The following is a 7,526-nucleotide window of genomic DNA, read 5'->3' as shown; positions in this document are numbered from 1 at the left end:
GCAATGTCATTCTAAAAATAAACAATCAAATCATCAAAATCTTGATAAAGCATGATTAATTCAAAACAATGTGAATGAAAAAGTTTTAAATATGACCAAGTAATCTGAATGCTAAAGAGTTAATTGCATCATGGTATGTGTAACTTCAGTATAAGACAGTATTTAAAAATAGTCATGAATCTAAACCGTACTACAACTCTTGTATTGTTCCTAGGCAAGGCTTGTAACTTGGTTTGCTTTAATTGTCTTAGCAGATATAGTTACCACTCATTAAAAAGGTGGAAAAAGAGGAAAAAAGAAAATGCAGTGGAGACATTTTTTGTTGTTGTTTCACAAAGGATTGATATAAATGAATATAAAATGGCTTCTGCCATGATTCAAAATCACTGCTTATTTGAAGAATAACAAAAAAGAAGTAGAAATTTGATATATTTTAGGATACAATGTCAGGTTTGCATTATTCCATCCACAGTAATTTTTCTAGAATTTCTGTAAGGTGGCCTGGTTTGAATGTCTTTGAAAATTTAACATTTAAACAAATGGTTGAAATGAAATCAGTCTAGAGGCATGAAAGTTGAAAATGATATGGGAAATAATTGACAATTCTTAAAATAATTGCCCCCTGCATGCCTACAACAACAAAAAAGGCAAAGCAAAAAGGAAACCCTAAAACTTATGTAATTTGAAAATGGATCGAAGGAAAACAAACTCTTTGACTTCTGTGTTATCAAAGATATTAAGTGTTTGGTTCAAACAGTATGATTTTAATGAAGTACTCTTTAACTTGTCTGCATTTGAAAAGACTGACACTAATGGCTTGATGAACAACCAAATTTCATCACTACCATTGTTAGCATGACAGTGGAAACCAAAAGCCAAAATATTTTCTGAGAGAAAGCATTTTTGTTCTCATTGTTGCTTTAACTTTTTTGTTTCATATCAGATTTTTGAATTTGTTGTAATCCAAACATGATGTTGGATGTAAGCTAGCTATTTAGCTGACATAGTTGACATCATTCCACTTAAAATTTGTAACTACCATTCTGTCAGAATCTTATTCAGCCAGAAATGAAGAAAGCAAATGTGTGTGTGTGCCCCCAATTTTTCTAATTATTGCTTGGCCATTTGTTCACTTGAACTCTTACATGTATACCACAAAAGGTCTGTCTTTCAATAGCCTATGATATCCATGTAACCAAATGAATCTCAACCCTTTAATATTCAGATTACTCTGTCAAATGTAATGCTTATTTATTCATATTGTTCTGAATTAATCATGCATTATCTCATAGCTTCGTGATTTCAATGATATGATTGTTATTTATCGAATGTAGGTTGGATAGTTGTGATAGGCTGGATCTAGCTGGTTTGAATATAAAAGGAGTAGAATATTTGGATTGAATATGGCCAGTTTAAATGCTAAAGGGTTAACTGGTCCATTCAATTCATTTACATATTTGAATGATAGGTCTGATGTATAACACCACCACCACCAGTTCTTTGGATGTTTTTAGCAAAATTACACTCTGTTGCATTTAACCCAGATGTCAAGTTTTTAAGTCCTTATTTTTCCTGCAGAAATTGAGATTGAGCATCTGCTACATCAATCTCACCAATATTGGAGAGGAACGACTGCACAGGACCTTGATTAACTTATAAAAATAGAATTCAGATGATTGAAAATAAAATTAGATATCTAAATATATGAAAGTTTTGCTATATTCATATTACATGTACATGCTATTTTATGATTGTTTTTAATATGATTACATCGATAGAGCCAGGTTGCATGATTGTATTCATAAGTTTATTGTACTTTCATTCCCAAATCGTAGGAACAGACCTTTGATCAAAAGCATTCTTGGCAAAATAACACAGTACTTTAAAATATTTAAAAAAGTAGAATATGATTTGACAATAATTTGGCTGTTAAATCTAGCAGGTTGAGCAACCATGTAGTGGCTTCCTTAATTTTGTTGTCAGTATACCTGTTACTTTAATTATTTTCTCAAGCTCTACTAAATAATCTATTTTTAGTAATTTCTTTTTTTTCTAACTTCATGGAAACATTTGACTTTACACTAAATGGATTCCACTTATGGTACTGCTATCTTCAAATATTTCTCAGCACCACCCACATTTTGCCAATATATGCAAGAATGCACTTACTGAAAATTCCATTTTTTCTTTTTTTATCTACTTCCCTCTGAAGTAATTTACCCTTTGGATGTGTTTCCTGTTACTCCAACCCTCTCTAAGTAGATGAGATAATTCTGTTTGCTTGTAATGTGTGTGTACATTTATATATATATACATACATATATATATATATATATATATATATATATATATATCAAAAACATAGTCTATATTTATATAGAAGCTAATTTTAAATGCAAATTTACATTAATCTGCCTCCTTTTCATCTTTCTCTTGAAATGTTGTATAAATACCTCTAAGATGATTTGTTGATTCAATTTAAATTCCATTTCCAAAGTGGAGCTAAAGGCTTACTCAGGCACATGTGCAGAAAGTCTGTTCTGATTAATGCAGTGGAGTAATAAATCAAAATCAGCATTGTGTAATATGTTATATAGTAATTTTTAAAAAGAGTATGCATTGGGTTTCTCTTTTGATTTAATGTACTTAATGTACTTTTTTAATCTGAATCCTGTTATATATTGATTCTGAAAACCTACTACTGTTTAAATGATTAGAACATATATTGTATAGTATTATTTCCTTGGCAGAAACCTATTTTTACAACAAGCTTTCTTGATTTCAGTAGTGTGTTAGGTTTTTATTTTTCATGACCTGTTTTTATTAGAATTTCTTTTTAAAAAACCAAATTTCTGGATGATTTTGAATTTTAATTCAATTATAAAAAATGAATGGAAAAAATTTACAAATTTATACAATTTTAATATCAAAGTGAATTAATATATGGTTATGAGGATTTTTGAGGATTTTCATTTTCTCTTCTGTGCACTGATCATACTTTTTGCTTCCAATTATGTATGGTTTGGATCTATAGCCTTCCACTTAATATAGTGCAAAGCCTTTTCTTTTCCATTTCCATATGTAGTCAACCAATTTGAGAGTGTCGTTTTTTTTATGTTCCTAAAATAGGATGTGTGATTAGGAAATCTTCGCTTAAACTTTCCTTCAATTATTCCCATGTAAGTTGACTTCTGCATCAACTTATTTACTTAACTCCAATAGACAGATAGTTTCTTCCTTTTCAGTCACAAATATAAATAATGGACTTGACCTAAAAATACAGCACCAAAAACATGAAAAGTTTATCATACCCACCCACCATCAAAGCTGAAAAAATATGCCTGTGCAAGAACCCCAAAATATGCATATTAGGCAAATCTTGCAACACAGGCAATACTGTATGAAGTAGAGGTTAGCTGTATTGAATCTAACCTAGAAATGACATTTAAGTGTTACATAGCCACAACACAAGGGCCAATAATATACATTTCTGGAGAAGTTATCCACCTTGATGGACGTGCACATTTGACTAAAGTATTTTTTAATACATTTTTCATAATTTTCTATCAACATTTGGAGATAAACATAAGTAAGCATTGACTGCAAAACCTCGGATAGTTCATGTGTTCCCTCATGTTACTTCATACAAATACATACTCACCCCATGCATACATTCAAGTATATGATGTTGACTTCTGCAGGAAGTTTGTATTAATTACTTCTTTTTTACACCACCAGTTTTGAACATCACTTGATTTATGAATGTTTGACTTTTGTTTTTTAATTTTCCTTCTTTTTAACAAGTCTCTTGGTGAAAATTTGGAGGCAATTATACCTTATTTTGAAAGTGAGAAAAAATGTAGAAATTTTGCTATTACAGCTGTTATTTCATTTTTTAAAAATATTTATTTTAGAGTTTTTTCCCTCTACTACTAATGAAGATTTATTTTAATTCAAACTTTTCTCTCTGTGTTTTGTGTTATATATGTTTTATTTAGTTTTATACATTTATATCTACATATGCATATCTAAGAAGCAAACTAACATTTTTATTCAGTGAAAGAAAAATCACCAACAAATAATGTTACTTTAAAAACCTGCTTTCTCTCACACTTGATTAGGTGAAATTTAGTTATATTTGTGGTGAATATTTTCGTGCCAGACTGCTTTTAGACTAAAAATAAAATGTTGGCTTCAACTTTTGTTCATTAGCCAACAGTCATCTTAACCTTTTCCATTGTGTTTATTTTTATTGTATACTCTACTTTAATCATATTGTCTAAAATTTTAATTTAATACTTTTCGTTGCTTTTTGTGCATTTTAGAATTTGAAATGAATGTTACTCTAAATTCATATTATGGTTCAATGTTCATTATAGCAGGTTTAAATTAGATGTGGGTAGATTTTATTAATTAGTTGATTATAGTCATTGTCTCAACTGCCACAGGAACTGAAATCATGAATATAGTTGAAGGAAGTTATTCACCTTTGTAGCTTTATAACTTCTTGAAGGAAGTCAACCTAAATTAGTCAAGTAACCTATGACTAAAAAGGAAAAAGAAAAATGTAAAACTGAGCAAGTGCCTGTGTTTTTGATTGGATTCAAATTATCGGCAAGTTCTTCATGCCTCTTAAAGATTTGTTTAAATTAAAAAGCACAAACCGGAGCTAGACACTAGTTGATTATTCCTCCTTCCAATCCACACAGTAATTATTGACAGTCATTGTCTATTATCTCATTAATTTAAAGTGTTTAACATGTTTTGTATGATGTCAGAACATAAGTAATGTTTATGTCTCTAACCTATAGGAAATGCTGAAATGCCAAGGAAGTATATCCAGATGCACTCTGCAATTACTACAATATCTTTTTGTTAGGTCTTATTTTGATATTCTTTACTATTTGATCAATTGGGCAACTTTCTCATGAGACACAGGAAACAAGAAATGTAGTTTTTTTGATTTGACAAACTAATGGCTAAATGATTACCTCTTTCATTATCATATTTCTAATTAAATACATTCTTGTATGTTTCAATAAAATTATAAAACTGTTGCATATTTAGACTAGTTTTGTAAAGTAGCTAAGAAATGTTTTGAATACAACTTAAAATGTTACATAATTCTGGGCAAGACTTCTGCCCTTAACCCCCCCCCCCCAAAACACCCGTTTCAAAAAAATTTTTTTTTCCAACACAAACCCCCTTTTCGGCTACAGGGAATAAGAACCTGCAAAAAAATTGGCAAAAATCGGTATTTTAAAATAACCCCACCCCCCTTTCCTTCATTTTCTACTTTTTTCAGAATTTTAATTTTTTTTTTTTTCAAAATATGTGGAAAAATACGGAGATTATGATTCTGAAAAAAATTTCCAAAAATTTTTGGAAAATTCTTTTTTTAAGAATTTTTTTCTTCTAAATATGCAGAAAAATATGGACATTACGTTTCGGACAAAAATTTCAAAACATTTCTGTAGTTATGGTTAGGGTTTTAGGGTTAGTATTGGGGAAAAAAGTTAAAATTGAAGAATTTGGTGGGGGAGGGGGGAAATTTAATGCCGACTTTTGGCAATTTTCCAGAACCTCTGTATCCGAAAACGGGTGTTTTGGCAAAAAAAATTTTTTTAAATAAACAAATTTGGGAGGGGGGGGGGGCGGAAAGAAGTCTTTCCTAATTCTGTTATGGAATTTTTGTCTCAAAATTACTCTAATTACTAGTAAGTACAAGCAAAAGTTGAAAGATAAAAACTCTGTTTAAAGATCACCATATAAAATAACTTATTAGTGGCTATTATATTAAGTAGCTTATTAAATGCTTGGTATTATATTTGGAGCAATAAAGCTCTAATTTCATCTTGCTGACCTTAATATATGGAAAATATGAATTGAAATAAACAAAAGCAAATAGTCAGTAGAGAAATACTTTGATTTATGAGAAGAGAACAGAACTGAGAGCACTTTCATTACCACTGTCCAATTTTGTTCATAAACTCCAAAATTGCAATATCTTATTTGAAGTCCATCTGATGTTAGGCTTCTTGTAATTTTGTTTTATTTTATTTATACATTTTTTTTTTTTTTTTTTTGCTGCATTTTAAAAGAGTAGAATGTAATGGAAATGAAGGGGGAAAAAAAAAAGGAAAAAAGATTTGAAAAACAATGCTTCACAAATTTATAGAATACAACATTTCTGTTGTAAAAATATTGGTTGGCATATCTCCTTCTCGCAATATTAGGTCAGCAAATGACACATGTTGAGTTTCTTGATAAGTCACTGTTTGCCACTGTGATTGGTTTTGAAGTTCTTAGCAGGTGGTTTATAAGTTGGTTGCCAGTCCACTATGTTATATCATCAGTTCACTGCTAACATTTTCTCTAGGTAGTACCAAGTATAGCAGTTATAAGTATTTATTGAAAAAGTAAAAATTGAAAAATGTAAATATGTGTTTGTAAATAATCAAATTTCTTTCTTTCTCTCTCTCTCTCACACACACAGTGAGTATAACACAATTATTCATATAGATATAGGACTTGCTTATGAATACTTATATTCATATAGTAAATATTTCACTTTTCATTTCATGTAAATTGAATTCTCTCAGTACTTATTGACTCATATAATGGTGTGTGTGTGTGTGTGTGTATATATATATATATATATATATATATATACACACACACACACACACACACACACACACACACACACACACACACACATATATATACACACTCACATGCATATATTATATGTACACACATGCACACATGATTAAATAATTTACATTATTTTTTGGTTTTAATGAAATTATATTGTAAAACTTTGTAATTGATTACAGTTGTGTTATGTTTGAGATATCTTAAAACAAATTGATAGACATGGATACTTGAAAATATTTAAAGTATAGATACTTAAATAAAATTTTAAAAAATGAACATAATTTAATAACTTATTTGTGACATGTTCTTGTTTCATTGATTATTAACTAAAGTGAATATTTACACTGAGACACTTGTTTCTACTGGAATGGTGGTATGTGTGGGGAAGTAGATCCTTTCTTGATTGCTTTCATCAAATTCCACAAGGAGTTTCATGTAGCAATATTTTCATGATATTGATAACTCATACTAGAGTTTAATCGGTAGTAGAGATAGTAAGACAGGCTGATTCAGAATTTAAAGTCTTCCAGCCCCTCTTATAAAATTTGATTGTAAACAAATTTTGTGATATGATCTATATCTTAGTCACTTTGATGCTTCGAAAGCAGCTGCATCAGTTGAATAAATATCGGTGAGTGAATCAGATAAGCTACTTTCTTGTCAATTTCATAAAATGAGCTAATTTAATCAGCAAATAAGATTAAATTAATCCTCAGTAGAAATGTACTGAAACAAAATACATCATCTGAAGCTGTATACCATCAGCAGTGTTTTGCATTGATCAGATATAATTTGTCAAGTACAATAAATAGATGATGAAAATTGGGACTTATTGCATGTAAGGTGTCAGTTTGCTTATCATAGTA

The sequence above is a fragment of the Octopus bimaculoides genome, chromosome 2, assembly GCF_046866305.1.
Source record: "Octopus bimaculoides isolate indiv1 chromosome 2, ASM4686630v1, whole genome shotgun sequence".
Lineage (NCBI taxonomy): Eukaryota > Metazoa > Mollusca > Cephalopoda > Octopoda > Octopodidae > Octopus > Octopus bimaculoides.
Note: the sequence above shows the minus strand (reverse complement) of the source record.